Consider the following 24,890-nt stretch of genomic DNA (forward strand, 5'->3'; position numbering starts at 1 on the left):
CTATAAGGCTTTGTTTTGCTCCATTTTCCTCTGGCAACTAGTTGAGGTCCTTTAGCCTTTAGTTATAGAAGGAATAGGATAGAGTTCATTCACGTATTGAAATTGTTTATTTCAGGGAAGTATCTAGAAGATCATAAGATTCCTTCAGCATAGCTGTTATCTTCTTTGGGATAGGGCTCTCACTGAGAGAACTTGGAGTAATAATTTGATAGGAGATGGTGGTAGTCCTTTTAAATACCAGCCCTTAATAAGTTGTGAAATAATTAAATGTAAAATATTATAGGATTCTGCATGATCATGTTAAACACTTGCTTCTATTTTCTTTATTTCTATTTTTTTTACAACAAATGACAGGGTTTATTAATATAAAAAAATCAAACCTCTTGTAGATAATAAAATGGTGCAGAAAATGAAATTTTCTGGGAGATCATTATTTATCAAGATCCATTATTATGCAACTCTTAAATCAAAATGCAAAAGCAGAAATCTCATCCTCAAATTACAAACAGTCACGATCTCATTGAGTAAAATCTAAGCTCTCAATAGGAGTTCCGATTACTTAACATTCATTTTTCATTCTTAGTTATATTACCAGAGTAAAGTTATTGACTTCTCTATTGAAACTGTGAAGTGGTTGCCCAGAATTACAACTCCCCTCCACGGAAGTTGAACACAGTTATTAAATACTTGAGAAAGTGGTCAGTGTTTCCGTTTCAGGGAATGCATATGGCAGAATCTTTCCTCGAGTGATGGGAATAGAGGATACTGCCTTTACTGCAGATAGAATCCTGGAGAATGACCTCTAGGAATATCACTTTTTAAAGAAAATTATTTTTAAACTCCAGATATTATTCTCCTTCCAATCCACCCTCTCACTGTTCCACATCCCCTATCTCCATCCAGCTCCGCCCCTATCTTCACAAGGATGTGCCACCCTACCCACCTCACCAGACCTCGAAACTCCCTGGGGTCTCCAGTCTCTTGAGGGTTAGATGTTGTTGTAAAAAGATAAAAAATAAAGAAAAGTATAATGGTCTTTTACCCTGCTAGGTCCTGCACCATGGTGCCCCAAGATATCTGCTAGATATCTTGGCGGAAACACATCCCAGCTGCACACTTTGCTACACTCGAACCCTCACATAAAAGAACACACAACACAATAATCTTAGATCCAATTGATAAGATATAATTGCCCACTTAAACATGCAAAGCCCGGTACCATCCATCCCTTAGGAACATTAATAACAACCTGTAAATACACAGCAGAATCTTAACATCACCTGCCATGGCTTCTCTTTCCCTCCTCTCTCTTCTCCTTTCTTTTGTTTCCTCCTGTTCCTTCAAACTTCTCTCCCGCTCATCCTTCCTTCTCCAATGACAGGCCTCCTTCTATCCTGTACCTGCCCCTCACCTGTACTTTACAAATTCAATGAGGAGGTTCTGGAGAAGTCACCTGATTCCTGGGTAAGAGACTAGGCAGCTGTCCTCAGGGCAGTGGAATTAGCATCAAAATACAGATAACTTCAGGGCAAACCACAACCTTTCCCCCTTTTTGTCCAGTTAAAAAGCCTTTTCACTTATATATAAATTGAGTACAATTATTACCATTCTACAATTTATAAAGCATATGATATACTCAACACCCATTCCATCACTATATCAGTTAAACAGAAACAGATGCATCTTCACGGACTGAACCCAGATCCCCGTAGTCCTTTGCTGTATATGTGTTGGGGTCCTCATATCATCTGGTGTATGCTGCCTGGTAGGTGACCCAGTGTGTGAGAGATCTCGGGGATCCAGGTTAAATTGAGACTTATGGTTCTTCTACAGGGTTGCCCTCCTCGTCTAAGAAGTTTCTGTGTATATTTGGTGTAGGATTAGTGTTTGAGTCATGAAATTATCCAGCCAAAGTCCTTTGCATAGGTAATACAACAAGAAATATGAGCCCGTGAAAACAGCCTGAGTATTGTTTTTATTTCTGCAAAGCACAGAGTCGGAGTTTGCAGGCTAGCTATAGTGTGCTCTGGTTCTCAAGGAACCAAAATAACTATGTCTGGTGGCTCAATTCATGTTCAATTTAAACACGGTATTTATTCTTTTATGATAGGAAGAGCATTGCCTGACTCAGTCCTGGAGGGATGAACACTGAAAACTGTTACATTTGCAAGGTCTACTGGAATTTGACAACTTGTTTTGTTGTTTAGAGACTTCAAAAATGTCTTTCTTTTTTTTTTCTTTTCTATTTTTTGGAGCTGGGGACCGAACCCAGGGCCTTGCGCTTGCTAGGCAAGCGCTCTACCACTGAGCTAAATCCCCAACCCCAATGTCTTTCTTTTTAATTGGTATATATTCATAGTACATGGTACTGAGTTTCATAGCAATGTTTACACTTGACTATGAACTACACTTTGACCATGTTTCTCTCTTTGCTCCTGTTGCTATCCTTTTCTCCTTTTCTCCTTTTCCCTCTCTTTAGTTCCCTTTCTTCCCATTTGACTTTTGGTTCCATGCCAGGCACACATACATGCACAATTCGATGTATCACTAGCACATCTACAAACAGTGAAAATATTTGTCTTTCTGAGCCTGACTTAATTCACTTACTTGGATGTGCATCCTTCCAGCTGAAAGTTGTCTGAGGCAGACATTACTAGTCTCCATGTATATCTGTGTAAGCAGGGGCTGGGTTGAATCGATGTACATCATTCCATAACATCATGGTCAGGGCAGGCTGCCTAGGAAGGACAGCCAGTGCCGTCGAACTCAGAGAAGCCTTACAGTTTGGAATGATTGCTCTGTGGTTGCTGTCCTAAGGTTCTTGGGTATTCTGTCTTTACATTTATAGTGTTAATGGAGTTCCATGGGCAGTTTGAGTCAGGCAGTTGGGGATCTAGTTTTTCTTCATTGCTTGCCTCTCCCTTCTTGTTTGCTGCTGCCCTTTGCTGGGGAGGAACACTTAAATACCTACTGAACATAACCTGGTATATAAGTGTACATGCATGTACATAGACACATAGGACATCTCACAATTCTGAATAGGCAATAACATTTGAAGAAGAATCCCAAATTGAGCTGTAAATTCAAATACAGCTATCCTATGGTAAAAGTAGATGGTCAGGTCCAGTACTGCAGTAGATACCAAAATTCTTGGATGCTCCAGTCTTTTATGTATATGAACTTATATTTGTATATAATCTGCACGCATCTTCCTATGCATTAATCATCTTTAGACTACTTACAAGACTTCATAAAATGACAAGAAGTGTGTATAGACACTTTTATTTTTGACAAGGTGTCACAGTTTGCTCTGGCTGTCCTGGAGCTCACCAGGTTGGCCTAGAACTCACAGAGATCCAACTGCTTCTGACTCTTGACTCCTGGGTGCTATGATTAAAGGCTTATGCCGCCATGCCTGGGTACAGATATATTTTTTCAGATATAATTTTTAAGAAGTTATTTTCAGTTTACAGTTTGATTCCCAGATGTAGAACCTATCGATTTGACCATAGATTGTATTTGTTTTAGAATTTCACCTAAAATAAATGAGGAAGGTGGCTTTCAGGTACATTGCAACAATTAGCATATTCATTTTACTTTTAACACAGTTTTTTTGGCATATATAAAACAAAATAATACTCTCAAGTAACCAGCCAACGTGTAGAGTTAGAAGAGAAAAATAATTTTTTCTTCATCAATAATAAGAACTAAACATGTAAATCTCAAACTTATTCATTGAAATGGAAATACATGCTTTCTTCAGAGTGTAACATTAAGAATCAGGGTCTGAGTATCAGTTATATAAAAACTCAAAGAAGTTTCTGTTTAAAAATGCTTTATGATAAGTAAGGAATCATTTGAATTGCTTGCTGAAATACTGTTTTCCTGGTTCCAGCTTGGAAGCAAGGCTAAGAATTCTGTGTTTCTGGAACAAGTAGATTAGGTTATTTTGATGTGGGAGGCTTAGGGGCAGCACTTGTAAAATTGCTTCATGAAGAAAGCAGTTAAAGATTTTGTTTTTTCCACTTTTGGTTTGAGAACAGTCTAAGTACTTAAGGGTGGCAAGAGCCCCTGGCCTATAAGCCTTCACTGAAAACAACCCTCTATGGAAGCATGTTGCTAGTGGAAACTGCAGTCAAATTACAAGCAGACTTGGGGACAGAAAAGAAGATTGCAGACAATGACAAATGGTTCCCCCTTCTGCTTAAGAATTCTAAATAAGAGACCCAAATCCACATATCTGAATCCATGTATGTGATTGTTCCTGGACAGGTGGAAGGGCCGTGGCTGCTGAGACCTCACAGCATAAAGAACCTTTGAATAAGGAAATGGTTTTCAGACACTGAACCCAGACACAGAAGTTTGAATGTAGCAAAACAAACAAGAAACTTTTGCTCTGTTCACCCTGAATCTGGAAGGGTTTTTAGTTTCTGAAGCTTTATCAGCACAGAGTGATTAGCCCATTTAGCACATAATGCAATTCATGATATTATACAAGCATAGAAAGTATCATTATTACTAGGGTATCAGTTACCCTAGTAACCTCTCCTGTAACCTTTTCACTCTCAGGTCATTGCCATGTGTCTTCCTCTATTATTCTACCTTATCACCATTGTCATAAACATCATCATCATCATCACCATCATCATCATCATCACCATCATTACCAACATCACCATCATTACCATCATCACCATCGCTATTCTCATGTATATTATTGTTGGTTTTTTTTTTTTTTTGAGACAGGATCTCTTCTTGAACCTGGAATTCACAGATTGGCTAGACTAGCTGCATAGTGAGCTTACCTCTGTCCCCTATACTCTCCTGGTTTTGCCTCCTTATTCTGGGATTACAGCTATATGTTGCTACAATTGGACTTGTTCTTCCACACAGGAGTGTGGCTTCTCAACACAGGCATGCACATATATAGAGCAAGCACTTTACTCCCTGAGCCATCTCCCCAACTCTATCTTTCAAATAGCACAATTTTATTAATATGGGTACTAGATTGTGCCGGTTGTGAAATAGGGTTGACAAAGATGCAGCCTGATTCTTGCAGAGAGGCAATGCTATCTTGCCTTTATTATTAGGATGGCTAGGCCTAGGGTGTGACGCCATTAGTCGGTGTGGTTTTGTTGAAGTAGGTGTGTCACTCTGGATGTGGGATTTAATATACTCATCCTAGCTGCCTGGAAGCTAATCTCCTCCTAGCAGCCTCCAGATGAAGATGTAGAACTCTCAGCTTCTCCTGTTACCATGCCTTCCTGGACACTCCCAAGGTCCTGCCTTAATGATAGTGGATGGAACCTCTGAACCTGTAAGCCCGCCCCAATTAAATGCTGTTCTTTATAAGAGTTGCCTTGATCATGGTGTCTGTTCACAACAGTAAAACCCTAATTAAGGCAATTATGGATTCAATCACAGAATACACAAAATGCTTTGTCTTTCACTCTATTTTAGGGAGGCTATGTGTATGGTAAAAACCCAAAAGAAGACTTGCTTACGTGTGATGCGAGTTTTTGACTCTTGGTGATGTGCTTTCAGATATTTGTTAGTGTCTCCTTCATTGGTGATCACTAAAGGAAGAGTCATAAATACACGTCACAGAAAAAATTCAAATGAATTTTCCACGCTAAGCAAAGAAGGTCATTCAGAACAAATGTTTAATATGCTCCTAAGATAGAATTGTGGATTATCTGTGGATCCTAATTTTCTATTCTCCATTGTTATAGATAATTAAGAGAGATATTTATCTCTAATCTGAATTTTTTAGAAAATTCTTCTTTTAAAGCAATGGAAGGAGGCTAAAAATACCCTTATCTTCCCTAGGGCATGATAGTAATATATTTTTATGCTTAGTTAATAGAACCTGAATGACATTTCCAGCTCAAGTTGTCAGGAAGTACAAGTTCTCTATTTTGTCATTTTTTAAAAAAACAAGGTTGGACTTTGAAAGGTCATATATAAGTCACTAGATGAAAAGGCCTAATCCATACCACCAGATTATTTACAGAATGACACAAATTATGATGCTGTCCTAATAATTTGAACAATGAAGGTATATCACAATCCAGGAAGGAAAACAGGCACTTACTGTCCTTTCCCCAGACAGAACTGTTGGAATCAGTCAACTAGCTAGGTGCTGTCTGCTGTCCTATCTCTGGCCTTATCTCAGAGAACTGGATCCTGTGTAGACTGTAGTAGCATTGTGCTAGGAGAGGAAAGTGAATTGAATGTGTACTACCTTTTGACTGGTTGTAAAAAAGTTAAATACCACAAATCAGCCTGTCTGGAGTCATCTAGGATAGGCTAAGGCTAGCAGATAGTCTTCCGGGAGGCCACCCACCATTTTCGAATGGTCTGCCATGGGTGAGCTTGACAGCAAGACCCAAAGACACTTCATTTTAGGTTTCTTCTTGCAGCTGATATATGTTTCCTGTCATTATTAAATTAATATAATAATCCCAAGGCATTAGCTCACCCTACTGATCAGATTTCCTGCAGATCAATATAAAGATGAACTTTCATGAATCAAGACTGTTCAGATGAATTAAGAATTTTATAGAATTGCTATTTGATTCAAATAATTTTAGGAAGACAGTTTTACAAGATGGTCTTAGTTGTTTTGCTAAAGATATAATAAAGTTAGAATCAAGAATAGAATGTGCCCATTCCTCATAGAGTAAAGGTTGCATAATAAGAAATACAGTGAACTTTCATAATCACACTAAAAAGAAATAGACTTGGGACAAATTTGTGTTCAAGAAAAACATTTAGGTCCAAGGATAAAACCACAGGTGTGAACTATGATAAGGCAAGGCCATGCAAAAACGGTTGCTTTGAAGTTATAATGAGCATATAGAATGAAACACTGTTTTGAATGTAATATCAACATCCTTCCGTAATTCCCATTTTATGTAACATTTTATCTCTGAGGTAATTTTCTAAAGAACTTTTTTTTTGTCTAAGAAAGTATAAAAAGGTCAGAGAAAGGAAATAAAATTAGTGGTTGGAGGGATTGGGGATTTAGCTAGGTGGTAGAGCGCTTGCCTAGCAGGAACAAGGCCCTGGGTTTGGTCCGCAGCTCCAAAAAACAAAACAAAACTAACATAGATAGTGGTTGGATAGTTTAGCTTGAGGGGCTCTTCCCCATCAATCTGTCCATCCATCCATGCATCCATGCATCCATCCATCTAAATGTATATGTCTGTTTTTCTATATGATGTATGTAGGTATGTGCATATATGTAAGTATACATGAATACTTGTGGAGTAAGACATATGGTTAGCCCCCCAAAAATTGTGAATGTGTTAATATGTAAATGAGAATGTGAATGAAAATGTAAATGCATGTATGAGTATTTGCCTGCATAAAGCACCTTAATTCTTTTCCTTTCCTTTTTCTCTGGTTCACAAAACTTTAACTAGTCAGGCCACTGAAAGGCTTTTGGCTGCTTGGCCAGATAAAGGAGCCCTAGCAATACATTTTTTACTTAATCCCCCACTTGCTAGACAATTGATGTTAATTGCCCAAGCCAGTGGTTTTTAACCATGGAATAGCAAGAAAGTGTTTAGGATTATTTTTAAGACTTTATCAGCAAGCATTCAGTATAGTTAGGGAGTTAGAAGGCCAGAGATGATTAGTTTTTAAAACTTTGTTTGAAGACCATCAGTCTTTAAAGCAACCTGTGTCCCGCTTCAAACTATTCCAGGTCAGGCTGGCTCCTGGCATCAACCAGACGCCAAATATGTTTAGACCCCTCATGGTTTTTCAAATGCGGCATCTCTCTCAGGGCCATCATGGAAGGACCTATTTATTTTTACTTATTTACTTAATTTGGTCTTAAGATACAAAAGAACATTGCTTGGGAAGGAATTATAAATGTTTATTTTGAAAGTTGTTCAAACTACAATTGATTTTTTTCCAGCTTATTCAACAAACTGGCAAAATATGATTAATTTAACTAAGGCCTTTCTTTCTACAAGGACTTTGAAAATTTTCAACTTTGAAATATCAATTACAGAATGCTATTTTTGCACAAATGAGAGTATGTATACGCAAATATTCACCCAGGATTTTATGCAAATGTGAGAATATATACTCAAGTATTCACCCAGTTTTTTTTGCAAATAAGAGTATGCTTAATCAAGTATTCACCCAGGCTTTAATTCTTGGTGTTCAGGATTATGTGAAAATAGTGCTTGCATAAAAATCAAATTCATTTATGATACAGAATACAAAGCAACAACACAGTGTGACAAAGACAATTCAGATAGGACTGTGACTGTCTAGAGAAGGAAAAATAGTTAAGGACAAAAGGATAATGATGACACCATCCATGATTTATTACTTATGGACCTTCAAGCACACTCTTACCCAGTCATGGGATTTGTGTGGCAGATACTAAGACAGATGCACAAAGACAAGATGCATGCTTATAGATATGTCATAGATGATATGTCACCAGTATGCACTGGGAACACTCAGGCAAGAAACAGGCTTCTGGAGAGGAAGGCAAGTTTTGCAGTTTCTATAGAGTACTTCTTTTAGAAATACTGAGAACTTACTGGAATTGCAGGCAGAAAAAGGCATTCTAATTAAAGAGATTATACAGGAAGGGCATTGGGAACTTTATGAGAAGACCAAGGAAGCATGAAGTAGAAAAAGATAAGTATCTTTGTTTCAGTAGCCATATACCATATCTATCTATCTATCTATCTATCTATCTATCTATCTATCTATCTATCTATCTATCTATCTACCTCACCTCAATGTGTAGCTGATTTCATAAGAGAATGAGAAGAACAGGGATAGAAAAGGTAAGTGAGAAAAAGGTCACTATTATCATAAAAAATTTTAGTTATGACCCAAGGGGAGTTGTTGAATAAAAATAACATGAAGCAAAGCATATTACAGTATTGAAAAATTAGAGGGTTGAGGATTTAGCTCAGTGGTAGAGCGCTTGCCTAGCAAACACAAGGTCCTGGGTTGGTCCTCCCTCAGCTCCAAGAAAACAAAAGACAAAATAATAAGTTATCTTTAATTTTTATTATTATTTAAAAAAGAAAAATTAGATCTGGAGAACTATTGAGACAAATGGCTACCTTAAGACACAGCATAAATCTTCTGCAGCAAAACCTTGAATTGTTTGAGGAAATAAATTCTTGGTTCCCACATAACGGCAACACCAGAGGTCTAGGAGAACATACAGGGTTCTGAGTTGCATTTGATGATGCCTAGAAGTGGTAAGAGAATATAAGAAGGACACTATGTTCTGGTGAGCATTCAAACAGGTCAGCTATCATCTTTCAGGGTACATGACCTTAGTTAGTCTCATCACCACTTTCTGCCATTTGAATTATTACCCCAAAGTCAAAGATGCTGTACCTTTAGTTCTAGAAAGGTGAGTCCCATAGGGTCATGCTGCTGGCAGAAACCAAGGAGAAATCTGAAGCTCTGCTTGTCTGTCATCACAGCTAATTCTCTTTTGCTTGTTTCTCTTACCACAAGTAACTCCTCTGTGGCCCAGTATACAAGCAAGCAAGACCACCATTTCCAGTTCCTGTCACCTTTCAGACACAAGGCTTTGGCACCTATTTCTGGGCTGACCCTTCTTTGGTTTAATGCAGTGGAAGGTGTGGTCAGAAGCCACATGGATATATCTCTTTGAAGCTAAAGCTCCTCAATCTGCAAGAGAGGTTATGATGCTAAAGCAAGGAGATTAGGTGCCAGGAACACCTTGTATGCAGAACTGAGATGAAGTGACTCACTGGATATATGACATGAAGCAAAGCAAGCATTAAGGGATGACTCTTCTGCGATGAACAAAGTGGAGCACGTGTCTCTTTTATATGTTGAGGCATCTTTTGGGTATATGCCCAAGAGAGGTATAGCTGGATCCTCGGGCAGTTCAATGTCCAATTTTCTGAGGAACCTCCAGACTGAGTTCCAGAATGGTTTTACCAGTCTGCAATCCCACCAACAATGGAGGAGTGTTCCTCTTTCTCCACATCGGGGGGGGGGGGAGGGCGGCAATGGGGGGAGGGTTGGGAGGGGAACACCCATAAGGAAGGGGAGGGGGGAGGGGGATGTTTACCCGGATACCGGGAAAGGGAATAACACTCGAAATGTATATAAGAAATACTCAAGTTAATAAAAAAAAAAAAGGGATGACTCTTCTGGCATGAAAGGATGGATACCAAAGAGGAACTGTCAACAGCATTGAAAATAGGAGAGGAGGAGCAACTGCCATGAGAATAAGTCTCATCTGGAAATAATATAATGCATTTTGGTAATTATTAGATGCAGCACAGAGAAGCTGAATTATTACTGTAGCACTTTTTTTGTGTTTCACTAACTTATTATTGGACCAAGTAACACAGTGGGCTACAGATTCATGATTTGTATGGCCAGAACATCTATGAGAATTAAAATTTAAAATCATTTAAATGTATTGAACAACATTTTACCTTCTGAAAGAGATTCAACTTTTTTGGTAAGAGATTCAAATTACACTGGAGAGTCCTTTTACTATGCCTGTTGTCAAAGAGGTGTTTTTGGCAAAAAGAAAAGAAAAGGATGATGTAGGCAGAGATCTACTACTGGGACAGATAGATTTTCGCCAGCTCTCCTTTGACACACTTTGAAATACTTTGAGGTAATGGTACTTATTATCACGATCATGGGCCTGACCATTGTTGTTACACTGTGGGGAGAATATAAAAATATTTCTGGGTGTAAGATTTCTGATGTGTAAGATGTTTAGAGATGTAGGCAGCTCAAAGCAGAAGGAAAAAAAAAGGCATTGCCTTGCTCTGCTGAGCAAAGCATTTAATACAGCTGACTTTAGTTGATAACAGGCAGAATGGCTTATTTAAATCAAAATAACAGTGCAGTTGTAGTGAAAAGAAATGGCAAATAATGCATTTTACAAATAAGGAATATATATATATATATATATATATATATATATATATATATATAAACTGTAAACATCACCTCAGCTGGCCCACTAATGGTGACACACAATTTCCAGTCTGATTCCTAACAGATTAAAGGCTTGTCTCTCAAGAAATTTTATGAAAGCTATACATTCACTCATTTCCTACTGTTACTGAGTGTTTTCAATGTATATTTATACTTATCTAGATATGGATCTGAAAATAGAACCTAGACCAATTCATTAGTAGGAAGAGAGTGATAATAGATTAAAAGATAAATGTGATTTACCAAAGGGATATGGTATACAAGGAAACAGATATATGTTTTATAAGATGTAACTGAAATAGTGGCTAGAGATTCAAGGGTTAGTCTATAACAATGTGGAGGAATATTCACTGGTACAACACCGATAGGATGTGCTAATGAGCTGAAGGTCCAGGAAACAGAGAAACAGGTTGCAAAAATTGTGATTGTATTTAGGAAGTAGAGTTGAGGGGAAGTTTGAGAAGTTGATTAGATACATATTTATTTTGATATGTTGGTTAGATATACAAAAGGATCTGTATAGCTGTGTATATTTTAATACCTAAGTCCAGAAAATTTGGCAGATTAAGGGCTCAGATATAAATCTAATGGATGTCTCCATTTTTATTTTTTAACTGTAAGTTCAATTAGGAAAACCTTAGTGTTGAGAATGAGGGCAGACAGTGAAAAATGAAGTATCTAATATGCAGATATCTTTAGAAAGGAGATAAGCCAAGAGGTCGACTGAACAGGAGAAATCTAGAGTCAGAAACGACATCCTCTACCACAATAAGGAGCAACACTGTATGAAAAGGAAACCATCTGTAAACGCTTCCGAGGAGAATGAGGTCACTCGGCTTCTCCAAGTCTAATACAGACAACTGTGACAGTGGAAAATGCTCAACATTTTTTTTGCCACAGACAATACAATATGGCCATCCATTTAGATGGATTAATATTATTCACCTGCTACAGGAACTTGCATGATATAGCATATATCATGTATATGTATGTATAGGACAGCATGATTATTCTATGGTTGCACTAATTTTTCATTAATTTTTATTTGACAAATTTATATAAGCATATAATGTATTTTGATTAGTCTTTACTTTGCCCAGTCCTGTCTCCCACCCAGCTCTACAACCCACCCTCCCCCTTTTGCTAGCAACTACTTTCTGAGACGTATGATTTCGGTTTTATTTGGGAACACATTTACTTTAACCAGGACCATTTGCAACCCTTGAATTAGATTGCACTATTTTTTTTAAATAATAAGAGTATGTGTATATATTGATTTCCTTACTCTTCCATTTTAAATTAAAAAAAAAGTGTGCCTAAATCAGGCTATGGTGGCACAAACCTCTAATCCCAACCCCCCAGGTCAGCTTTGGCGACATATTGAGTTCTAGGCTATCCTGAGCTATATTATGAGATCTCGTCTCAAACACCATGATATAAATAACAGCAAAATACATGCATATAGAACTTTCTTTACAGAATTCCTCAGTGTATCAAGACAACTATGTGTGGTTTCATAGGTGAATATTATTTTCACCATTTTGCTAATACAATATTGAACAGCTAAGTTGATTTGAATAACATCATCTAGTGGGTCTAATAGACCTGTTTTGATACCTGAGCAAGAACAGTAGGCTTTCTAACCTGTACTCGTTCCCAAGCTAAGGAGGTACCATGACTTCCTAAGCACATTTAGAATCACAGACAATGCAAACAGGTCTCACTGGCTGTAAACCACACAGATATGCTCTAAACCATGTCTTTACTATGTGCTTTAGACAACCCGAGCAAGGAATGCAATGGTTGTGCTTCTCATAGCACTTGGGGAAATCATGGGAAGATATGAACTATAATCAAGTTTTCATTCCACCAAAGCTTACTGTTTTCTTTTGAAATAATGACATGGTAGATTTTCTAAAAGAGGACTAGTATTGAGGACGTTCTTAAACTTAAATTCTATAGACTTTCTCTAACACTGTGTGCGATGTGGCTTTTCATCTTCTATAAACATTTCATGAAATACATACCTTAAGTTATGTATAAGCACCCAAATATTCTCATAACCACATCCCCAAGTTTCTCTGCTGCTTTCTTCTAGTAGATTCCAGCAAACATGTTTTTGTTTACCATTAAAGACTACTAACATTGATGAGCTTCTTAGAAGGAGGCCCATTTTCTTTGTGTTTGAGGCAGGGACTCCCTCTGTAGCTCAGGCTCATCTGGAGTTGGAATCACCGTGTAGTCCCTGTTGGTTTTAAACTCAAGACAGTCCTCTTATGTCAACATCTCAAGTCCTGGGATTACAGATAGGAGCCATCATTCTTACATAAAACACATTTTATTATTTTAAAAATGTGTGTGTGTGTGTGTGTGTGTGTGTGTGTGTGTGTGTGTGTGTGTGCCATATGTGTACAGGTATAAAGGCCTCCAATATCCTGGATCTGGAGTTGCAGGCAATTTTGAGCCAACTGATGTGAGTGCAGGGAACAAAAATTGTCTTCTGTAAGAGCAGCAGACACTTAGCTGTAGCGCCGTCTTTCCAGCCCATTTGTAAATTTTAATGGAATGACTTATCTATTTTTACTTTCTTGCTATGCTTGGGTTAGAATTCAGGGTTTTACATCCTAGGAAAGCCCTCTCTCATTGAGCTACATGCCTAGTCCCTTGCATTTATATTAAAGACCCTTCTGACTGATTAACTTTGGATAACCAGAACATCATCTCTATGAAGAGAAGAAATGTTGTAAGTACGGATTCAAAACAATTTAGTTCATTGTTAAATGTCCTACTAGCTGTATATCTTACCTTTTATGTATAAATTAACATTCTCATGAATAGTATATAATATTCCTGAAATGTAACACTAAGCCTAGATGGCCTATAGACAACATCACCCTAACTAAGAGTATAAGGAGCCAAATACAACATCTGAGACCTATAAAAGAGACTCCATTTTGCAGCAGCCTGCCTACTTGAGGCTCCCACCAATGTGGTTGATAAAATATTGAATTATGACTTTGTTTTGGTCTAGGATTTTTTAAAAAACAAGTTCGCAGACCATCATCAACAGTGGAATATGTCATTCAGTATAACTTGAATCTTTGGTAACTCATATTTGACCCAGAATAAACTATTTATATTTTCTTCAATGTGTTATTTTATTTTAACAGAACCTATAAGTAAAGAGCACTGTTTGTCACTGTGTGCAGGACTCAGAGCACTTCCCACACCCTTCCTGTCATTCTGCTCCAATTTCTTTATCTGCTAGAATGGATTTTTCATTTTTCATTAATTCCTAACAGATTCTTTTCTTCCTGATTTAGTTCTGAGAATGCTCACCGTGGTGTGGCACATTCAACTGTTGGTTTTCATCCTCACTTCACCTCCTGATCTTGTGAGAAATTAGTCAGCTGTTCACAGTCCAATTCCATCTCAACTTGGCTTCCCCTAAAAACAAACAAGCAAATAATAAAGGAAATAGTTTTCTTTTGATTCCTCTGAAAATTTTCCACCCACAATAAATTGTTGCCCTTTTTTGTTCTCACTAATAAACACTCTTTACAATGAAACATATATCAAATTGAGATGTCAAAAAAGAAAAGAATCACATGGCTATTATCTTCAAATATAAAATAAATAAATAAAATAAAATAATTTTATACAGTCATAAATGCATACTATGTATTTTGGATTAGTCACACTTCCTATAATTTGAATAAAATTTAAATTAAAGTAATCTTAGTTAATATGTAAACAAAGTTCACAGTACCTAAGTTGAATAATAAATGCAATAGTAGAATAATAAATGCAAGTCTATAAACCTTTCCTCTTTGTAGTTTATCCAATCCCATGTTATCATTCCTAAATTCACTGTGATAGTTTGAATATGGTTGGCCCAGGGAGTGGCACTATTTGGATAAATGGCCTTGTTGGAGGAAGTGTGTCACTGTGGGCATGGGCTTTAAGACCCTCCTTCTAACCATATGGGAGCCAGTCTTCTCCTAAAGACCTAAAGATGAAGATGTAGCACTCTTAGCTCCTCCTGCAGCATGTCTGCTTGTATGCTGACATGTTCCCACCTTGATGATAATGGACTAAACCTCTGAACCTGTAAGTCAGCTCTAATTCCATGTTGTCCTTATACGAGTTGCCTTGGTCATGGTATCTGTTCACAGCCATAAAGCCCTAACTAAGACACACACACACACACACACACACACACACACACACGTATATAGATATAGATATACGATATGCATATATATACAGGAAAACTCCGTAAATAGACTCAGCAGGTTGTATTTTTATAAATATATGTGTATACGTGTAAATCTCAGTAAAAAGGAAGAAGAAATCATGAAGTTGAGGAAGATTGAAGGGCACCAGGGGAAATGGATGGGGGACAGTGTGAAATACTAATATAAATATAATATGAATAAAAATTGCATCATAATGACATATATGCTGAATGAATGACGAAGAAAAGACAAAGCCAGAATAATTATCACGATACAGTTAACCAAAAGTTCTTCTAGACTTTTTTTTTTTTTTGGTTTGGGGAAACACTTTTAATGTTCACTGTATGAGGAATTCTTCTGTGAATAAAGGTCTATCTACACAGGGTTTGATTATAAAAGAGCAAAGGAAATAGTATTATTGGTATAAGTAGAGAGAGATTCAAGAAATAGGCCAAGCGTGATTACATTTTGTACCAGTTAGATTGAGGTTCAAATGCTTGTAGGTATACTAGGTTCAGGAAAATGAGGAAAACCATACACATTAAAGTTTAAAGGAGACTTCTTAGTATGCAATTTATTCCCAACAGTTTCATGTCATTTGACTACTGAGAACACTATTCTTTCTTGTATAGAATAAGTTAATAAAATAAAACACTATGTACCTAAGAGAATCCACTAATCTCTGTACAGTAGTCAAATGTGGAAGTGAACTCTATTTATTGTTTCACGAGTAAGAGGATAATTTCCTGGACTTTCAGACCCAAGTTTACAAAATAAGAGTAGCCAATACACAGATTTATGCCTTCCCAAGTAGTGTTAGCTGTTGAAGTTGGTCAATTTCCTGAAGCGCTTAAGAGGTGGGTTGTAAGTTTGCCTCTGTGTACCATTCCTTTTTGCCTGCTGATCCCTGCTGAAAGCAATGAAAACTCATGGCCTAAGGGAAAAGTTCACAGAGGCCCTGGTACTGCCAAGAGAGTAAAAGTTTCCTGACATTTTCTATAGGCTTTATTCCCACTGGACTCAGATTTACCTGTAGACAGTAGACAATAGTGCCTGTGGGACTCATGGACAGAGAAGCACAGTAACATAGAAGTGGGCATGGGAAGATGTATGGAGAAGTAAGACGTGGCATCAGAGGAACCTGAAAATGCTGTCACTCAGAGGATCAGTCTGTGGACTAACGTCTCTAGGAAGACACTTAGACCTGAGGCAACAAAACCCTCTGCTTTTCTCTTCGCCCACAATTCCCCTGTTGTTGGAGCAGCCTCCTCCCTTTGTACGTACTTGCCTGGAGGGTCAAATATGGGTTTATTTCTAGGTTTTCCACATGCATAGGAAATGGGCAACCTTGCTATGTTAAACTGAGGCTCTGAAGTGCCCCAGTTGCCTCTCTTCTGTTACGATACTCCAGTGTGGAAGGATTACACTTATTTCCTGTATCCAAGGAGATTTGTTAAAATACCTGGAGTGCATAGCATAATCCATAAATACTCAAGTTATTTATTTAAACTAGTGCCACGTTTGTCTATAACCTATGCACTTCTTGCTGTGTACTTAAAATTACCTCTAAATTACAGTGCCTCGTACTGTGTATCATCTATTTTTCCGTTTTTCTCTGTCTCTTGATCATCTTTCTATTAAATATCTATCAGTCTATCTACTTATATCTATACATCATATATCATATTTACATTTACCACCTATTTATCTCTCTATCATCTATCACCCATTTATCATCAATCTATCATCTTTATTACCTCTATGTATATCTCTATCCATCTACTCTATCATTTTTATATATAATGTTATAGAAATAACTGTTACACTGTAAGCAGTTATTTTTATGACATGACAAGAAAAGAGGCTGTGAGTATATAATATAACCACCTTTTCCATGAATGTTGTTGATGTGGTTGCTTAAACCTAGTTAAAATAAACAAATAACTACAGAGGGAAAACTACTTTGAATGTTCCTACCAATAGCTCACTGGTTAGTTCTATCAATAATGTTAATTAAAAAACATGCCTGAAGATTTATCAGATATATTAAGTGCAGTTCTTCACAGGATATTACTCATTCATTGGGATGTTTGGAATTTTCTTCAGTGTCTCACTTTGAGAGCTCTTCAAAAGAGCAGCAACTAGTATATGCAATGGTCTAAGAGCTTCACTACACTTGTGGATTTCTCTAGCACAACCAAGAATAAACCAGAAGCAGTCTTCTCGTACCCTTTAATGCTGACTTTTTAGAATCCTGGAGAAGTAGAGTGCCATTTCTGAAGTTTCAGATGAGTTCATGCTTGACAGTTCCATCTCTGAGGATGAATACCTTTCTCTCAACTCTCTTGAATTTGACAGAGCTGTGCTTTATTTAGCAAGCATCTGCAACCAGAGCAATAGTACCAAGGAAGCCTCTGCAAAGTCAGTGAGTGATGAGATCTGTGGCACACATTTAAAGCACATTGGTGACTTTACCTTTATTTTAACTTTTTATGTTTAAGCTTACTGAGAGTAAGATCACTGGAAAAATCACTAGCCACAGAGAACAAGCCATGCTCTGGCCACACACTCTCTGTAATGACTTTCAGTGTGAAGACCACCACAAAAAGCATTGCTTAGCTCAGAACCAGAGCCTTCAATACTGTAGCAAGTGAAGCCTTCTGAAATGGCACAGCACTGGGGATTCATAAAGCTTTGCTAGTTAACATGCAAATCCTTGTGTGGAGGAATTCTGAAATGATTGATTGTTTTATACATATGCATTTTCTATTTCTTACTGTTTTGTTAATAAGCAGTCAATAAGTCTCTGTCAATGCCAAAGTTTTTTTTAGTGACTCTATCATATATAAAGAATTATATCTCAGCTTTCAGGATTGTAAAACTGAATTGAATAATAATGAAATAGAATGAATGATTTACAATGCTACCACATTAAATAGAGTAATCCTGTCCTTGATACTACTTGAACATGTGACCACCAAATTAGTAAGGATATTTTTCTTATCTGTTGGGAAATGTAGAAATTAATAAAAGTCAAAACCCAGAAGCATTTGGTTTAATTACTTGCACTTCATTTCATTCTATTTGGTGTGTGTGTGTGTGTGTGTGTGTGTGTGTGTGTGTGTGTGTGTGTACATGTGTGTGGTTTGGCTATTTGAAATTTCAGTAAAGCAACAGACCCATAAGACCTAATTGGTCTATTTAATGCACATAAAATCTTACACTTAGAAAATAATTTTGCAATCAATTTTCTTTTGTTGTAAAGCAAAAATTATATGATTTTAAGTGGAAAGATATTGTAAAAATTATCTTCCCTTTCAAGATAAATTGTTTAACAAAAATTAAGGGCACCGTTGTTTTAGACTAAGCTTATACATGGTGCTCCAAAGGATTAGATTACAAATAAAGGTGGAGTTGTCCATGTTCTACTCCACAAAGCAAAGCAGATACTAAGCTGTTTATCTGAGCTCCTGAGAAATCAGGATAACAAAGATGAGGGCTATATTTCCCAAACAGGCCAGCTCCATGGCATGATAATGAAGTCCTTTCAGTTTTAATCCTTACAGAAAAGAAATAACTTGCCATAACACAGTGTTACCTAATCTGTAACGTTCCCTAGTGTTCCGTCTCCTTGTCCCTGGTTTGTAAGAAAATAATTCAGAACCAATATGTTAGTTGTTCCTTTGTTTTTACTATTTTTAGCTGTGATTCATCTAGAAACCCAAACTCCTGCTGAACCATCAGAACACTTCTACATTATAAAATGCTATGTGATTAAAATGAGTATTATTAAACTTGCTGTTACCAACACACACAGAGAAACCTAGAGACTTATCAAGGCACTACTAAGAATTAGTCAGCATTTCTTACTTGTTTTTAGTGATTAAATGTGCATTTGCTGACTTTTAAAGTTTATTTTATTCACTAAATACATAGGATCATAGGTATTTTCTTTGCCATTCAGAAGCTCATGACATAGTGAAAATGGGAAGATATTTTCATGCATGATAGATACATGTTTTTAGTAAATTCAACCATAAGTGTACAAATAAGGGCCATAGAAACACACATTTAAAAAAGACTAAAAAGATTTTGTTTAGAATATGATTGCTAAGAAGTTCTGCACTGAGAAAACCAGAATCACAAATGAACCTAGATATGAAGTTGGAAATGGAGAAAGAACTGGATGGTGAAGAGTTCCAACATTAGGTTAAGGAGATTTGACTTCACCAGTCTTCTATCCTAATGCTCTGTCACACCCCATTGGCCTCCAAGGAACATACGAAAGCAAATTATGAAGAGAAGAGTTTAAATGTCTGAATGATCAAGAGAGCTTTATAATAATAAGTAATTAAAAAAAACTGACAAGATTATTTGAGGACATTATAGTCAAAAGGTGCCCAGGGATTATAGAGGAATTTGAACCCAGTAATATGGCTGCTCTGGCAAGGGATCCAATCCAGAGACCTTCCAACTCTTGTATGTTCAGGCTGGAACACATACATTAATCCCAAATAATGTAGGTAAGGTTAATTTGTAGAAGGAAGCATCCATATTTAAAAGCAACATCTAATTGAGGGGAAGAAAAAGTGAAAACTCAGAGAACGATTTGGCAGAATGAGTCAGAGTTATGATACACTCAATTCTCATAAGTGCAGACAGGAAAGAGAAGAGAGAGAAAGGTAGGGGGAGGGGGAGAGGGGAGAAGGAGGAAAGGGAGAGAGATAGAGGGAGAGATAGAGGGAGAGATAGAGGGAGAGGGAGAGGGAGAGGGAGAGGGAGAGATAGAGGGAGAGGGAGAGGGAGAGGGAGAGATAGAGGGAGAGGGAGAGGGAGAGAGAGAGGGAGAGGGAGATGGAGAGGGAGAGGGAGAGGGAGAGGGAGAGGGAGAGGGAGAGGGAGAGGGAGAGAAAAGTTTTACCCATACAATTTTACAGAGACAGGTTGCAGATGAAGACAGAACAAAACAGAAAATGAGCCAAGCGATTAGAACAGATTGCCAGAGTTAGTTTAAGGCCAAGCAGAACAATTCAGTTGAAAGCTGAGAGAAGCCAGTTAGAATCAATCAATTTGGAGAGAAGTTTGGCCCAGAACAGCTGACTTGAACCAGTCAACCAGAGTCAGAAAAAGCTAGAACGAGTGAGCTTATTCACCAGCAAACCTCTGAAACAATAACTATATCAGGCCAATAAAAGTTACTTTTACAAGGGAAAAGGTAGGATAGGAGTTAATGATTGTTTGAGGGACACTGGTAATTTTAATAATATCCACTAGAGGGGAATGATATTTCCCCATTCACTCCAGTTACACCCCCTTTCTTCATTATAACTGTTTGTTGGCAAATTTATGTTTTCTTAATCATACCTTCCTGTCATGACTAAGATTCCACCAGTTTATCTGCAAATGAGACTGAGAAAATGATTCAGAGTAATGTATTTCATAGCACTTAGTAGGTTACATTATTTTTAATGAAAAGTTGAAATGATTATTTTATGTTTTGTATATTATGAAGGGCAGTATGCTTTTTCCATATCATTGAAAATAGGAGAATCTTAATGCCCCAGTGTAGGGGAATGTCAAGGCGGGAAGGGAGTGCTGTTTGGGGAGGGGGAACACCCTCATAGAAGAAAGGGGAGGGGGATGGGATTAGGAGTTTATGGATGGGAAACTGGGAAAGGGAATAACATTTGAAATGTAAGTAAAAAATATCCAATAAAAAAAGAAAATAGGAGAATCAAATATTGAAGGTATCACTCTTGCTTTAATAAAGGCCCCGAACATGCAACAAGATGGACAGCTCTTTGGTGTCTGTAGGTTTTTAATGATTTCTACTTTTGCTGTGGCACCAAATAAGTTTCGAATTTGAATTAACAAAAGTCATAACTGTAGGAAAGTACAACTATTTTTATATTATTCCTTTTGACCAATGGTTTAAATGTCTTGAGTGGCAATTTGTATAATTTACATCATCCATATATAATCACTCATTGAATTTATCTTCTACAAATAAGGACCATGCTTCCTGTTCACTGTTGGTTTGGGTCTGTCTGCAAAGCAACTACTACAGTGTATGCATCTTCAAATGTGATAACTAGAAAGAAAACACTAGACAACACAATTTCATTTGTTAGTGGTGTCCAACAATTTTAGTGTGTGTGTGTGTGTGTGTGTGTGTGTGTGTTGATAAAACTACAATTACCTCTTAATTAAAAAAAATCATAAAGAATTTGTTAAAAAATGTCTTTAAATATGATTATTTCCCCCAAATACTTCAAACACAATGTGAAATGTCAGGCTTGTATACCTTAAAATTTAGCCTCCTATACTTTCCTTGTTTCCTATGGACCAAAAGCTGTTTCGATGCATGGACTCCTATAGCCCATTATTTCTACCTTTTATAGAAGTGTATTCATGGGGCAATAGCAGAAGCCAGATCATTCCATGCCCCTTCCACAATCCCCGACTTCATTTTCCTCAGTCTTGGAGGCTGCAGGATGATGTGGTAAAATCAAGTCATGAAGCTGGCTGAATGTGCCATGGTCAGAGTGTTTCAATACTTTTTTCTTATTTTAATACTTCAATAGAAAAGAAAGCAAATGTTGGAATAACATTTCTCCCAATCTGCATTCCTCTGGAACTGACCCTTCTACATAATGGAGCCGTGCAGGTGTACAGGAGTATAAATACTGAACGATTAGTAATCTCTGTGCTCCACATTCTGACTTCATTGCAAATTTCTGAGGAGTAAGGACAGGAAGAAAGAAGTGAGTAATACAGAAGCCAAAACAAAAAAATAATTTATAGTTTGTTTATATGCCAAATATGCTCATTTTTTTATATTTTAAATCTTTACCTGGTGTTTGCTAAATGCTTCTGATATTTTAGAGTCTTACCAATAAATCAATTAGGACTGAGAATGTGGGAGTCATAAAAACAGAGTAGAATAATGATTGCAAAGAGAGTAGGGAGGACTAATAAAGTGATCTGTCCAAGGACAGAGAATTTCCATGAGACAGAAGTAGTAAATTCCAAAGAACTACTTACCTTACAGCATGGCGACTAGAGCAGATAATACTGTAGTAATTTGATAATGGCTAGATTTTAAATATTCTCACCCTCAATAATTACCTGAGGTAATTCATATAGTAGCTAGATTTGCTTAGTAACTTAAATGCATATCTCAAAACATGTTCTACATTTCAAACATTTATAATTTTTACCACCAAGAAAAAAAATAGACAAAGTACCCTTGCCAAAGGCATACAGTAGGTCATAGTACTGGGTTTTAAAGAAATCGGTTTCTGATCCTATAGTTTCTCAAGTCATTTTAAAAGTGAAAGTTGGGTTGGCAGGATAGTTCTGCCATATCTGAATTTAATTTTTGACATGAGTATGGTGGAAGGAGAGAACCAACTCCCAAAGGTTGTCCTTGGACCCCTATGTAAAAATGAGAAACTCATCGCACACTGGCACATTTGTTATTTTAAGCACAAAAGTGCATCCTTCTAATCACAAGTCATCTTTTATCAGCTTCAGATTGCTCTCATACAACTGGGTAGCCATAAAGGACAACATGATTTTGACAGTTGTTTTCTGGGGCTGGATCTAACTGGTTAATGACTGTCACTGGGAGGTCTCAACCTGAGCCCATTCAGCAACTTTACAGTCCAGTTTGAAACTGGCTACATGAAGTCATTGTTTTTTGATAGCCATAGTGTAAATGTAACACATTTTCTGTATCCATTCCTCTGTTGAAGGACATATGGCTATTATAAATAAGGCTGCTATGAGCATAGTTGGAGCATCTTTTAAGAATATTCCCAGAAGTGGTATAGTTGGGTCCTCAGGTAGAGCTATTTTCAATTTTCTGAGGAACTGTTGGACTGATTTCCAGAGTGGTTGTACCAGTTTGCAATCCCACCAACAATTGAGGTGTTTCTCCACAACCTCGCCAGCATCTGCTGTCACCTGAATTTTTTGATCTTAGCCATTCTCACTGGTGAGATTATTAAGCAAATGGACGGAACTAGAACATATCATCCTGAGTGAGTTAATCAAATCACAAAAGAACACACATAATATGCACCAACTAATAAGTGGACATTAGCCCAAAATCTTGGAATAGTCAATATACAATTTACAGACCACATAAATCTCAAGAAGAAGGACAACCGAAGTGTGGGTGCTCCAGTCCTTCTTAGAAGTGGGAACAAAATACTCACAGGAGGAGACAAAGTGTGGAGCAGAGGCTGAAAAAGGCCATCCAGAGACTGACTGCCACACTGAGAATCCATTGCACATACAGTCACTAAACCCAGACATTATGCAGATGCCAAGAAGTGCATGCTGACAGGAGCCTGATATAGCTGTTTCCTGAGAGGCTCTGCCAGAGCCTGACAAATATGGAGGTGGATGCTTGCCATCAACCATTGGACATAGAATGGGGTTACCAATGGAGGAGTTAAAGGACTGAAGTAACTGAAGGGGTTTGCAACTCCATAGGAAGAACAATATTATCAACTAACCAAACCCCCCAGGGTTCCCAGGAAATAAACCACCAGCCAAAGAGTGCACATGGAGGGACCCATGGCTCTAGCAGTGTATGTAGTGGAGGACGGCCTTGTCCAGCATCAATGGGAGGAGAGGCCCTTGGTCCTTTGAGAGCCCCAGTATAGGGGAATGCCAGGGCAGAGAGATGGTAGGGAGTGGGTGGGTTGGTGGGGGAGGGTGTTGGGATAGGGAGTTTCCAGAGGGTAAACCAGGAAAGGGGATAACATTTAATATGTAAATAAAGAAAATATCAAAACAAAACAAAAACAAACAAAAAACTATCTACAATGAAAGTATTTACACTGAAAGAGGAGCTTTTCCTTTCTCTCTACTATTTACACATTCAGCAGAATATCACCAGTCAAAGGGCTTACATTCAGAATTTAACTTCTCTTCAGAGTTAAATGTTAAAACTTTACTTTTGTCTATCTTTCAGAACTGAGTTTTCTCCACTCCATATTTGAAAGTTTCTGGACCACATGTTATTCCGTTTCTCGATTTCCTGTCCATAACCCCCTATTCCATCCTCTCCCTTCTTCTATGAGGGTGTTCCCCCATCTGCCTACCCATTCCCGCCTCCCCACTCTGATGTTCCCCTATACTGGGGGACCAAGCCTTGGCAGGACCAAGGGTTTCTCCTCCCTTTGGTGCCCAACAAGGTCATCCTCTCCTACATATGTAGCTCGAACCATGGGTTTGTCCATGTGTACAGTTTGGATGGTGGTTTAGTCCCTAGGAGGTATGGTTGGTTGGTATTGTTCTTAGGAGGTTGCAAACCCCTTTAGCTCCTTCTGGGAGGTTGAACTCTATGCATGCTTCAAGTCTATCACAGTCTTATTTAATGTGAATACACATGTATTTCTGTGGAAAATATTAGTGTGCTTCACATGTGAATTGATTCCATACCACACAGTGGGCATTATATAAGAGTGTACATAATATGTTGCTTTCTTTTTCTGGGTATATGTGCAGGTGCATATGTGTGTATGGGTGCATGTGAAGGCTGATAGACAACCTCAGGTCTCATTTCACAGGTGCTACACATCATGTGTTTTTTTTTTTTATTTTGAAACAGAGAAGGTTGAGAACTAGTTCACTTGGCTGGCCTGCAAGTCT

General features: G+C 37.6%; 1 long non-coding RNA gene across 1 annotated transcript in view; it reads right to left on the bottom strand.

The window, feature by feature from the left end:
• Nucleotides 1-24,890, bottom strand: part of LOC120095588 (uncharacterized) — a 113,338-nt gene that overhangs the window by 57,991 nt on the left and 30,457 nt on the right. Inside the window, exon 2 of the long non-coding RNA XR_015632879.1 lies at nt 14,326-14,433. This is a non-coding gene — a long non-coding RNA (uncharacterized LOC120095588). The remainder of the gene's footprint in view (nt 1-14,325; nt 14,434-24,890) is intronic.

The sequence above is a fragment of the Rattus norvegicus genome, chromosome 11 (assembly GCF_021556685.1).
Source record: "Rattus norvegicus strain SHRSP/BbbUtx chromosome 11, alternate assembly SHRSP_T2T, whole genome shotgun sequence".
Taxonomy (NCBI): domain Eukaryota; kingdom Metazoa; phylum Chordata; class Mammalia; order Rodentia; family Muridae; genus Rattus; species Rattus norvegicus.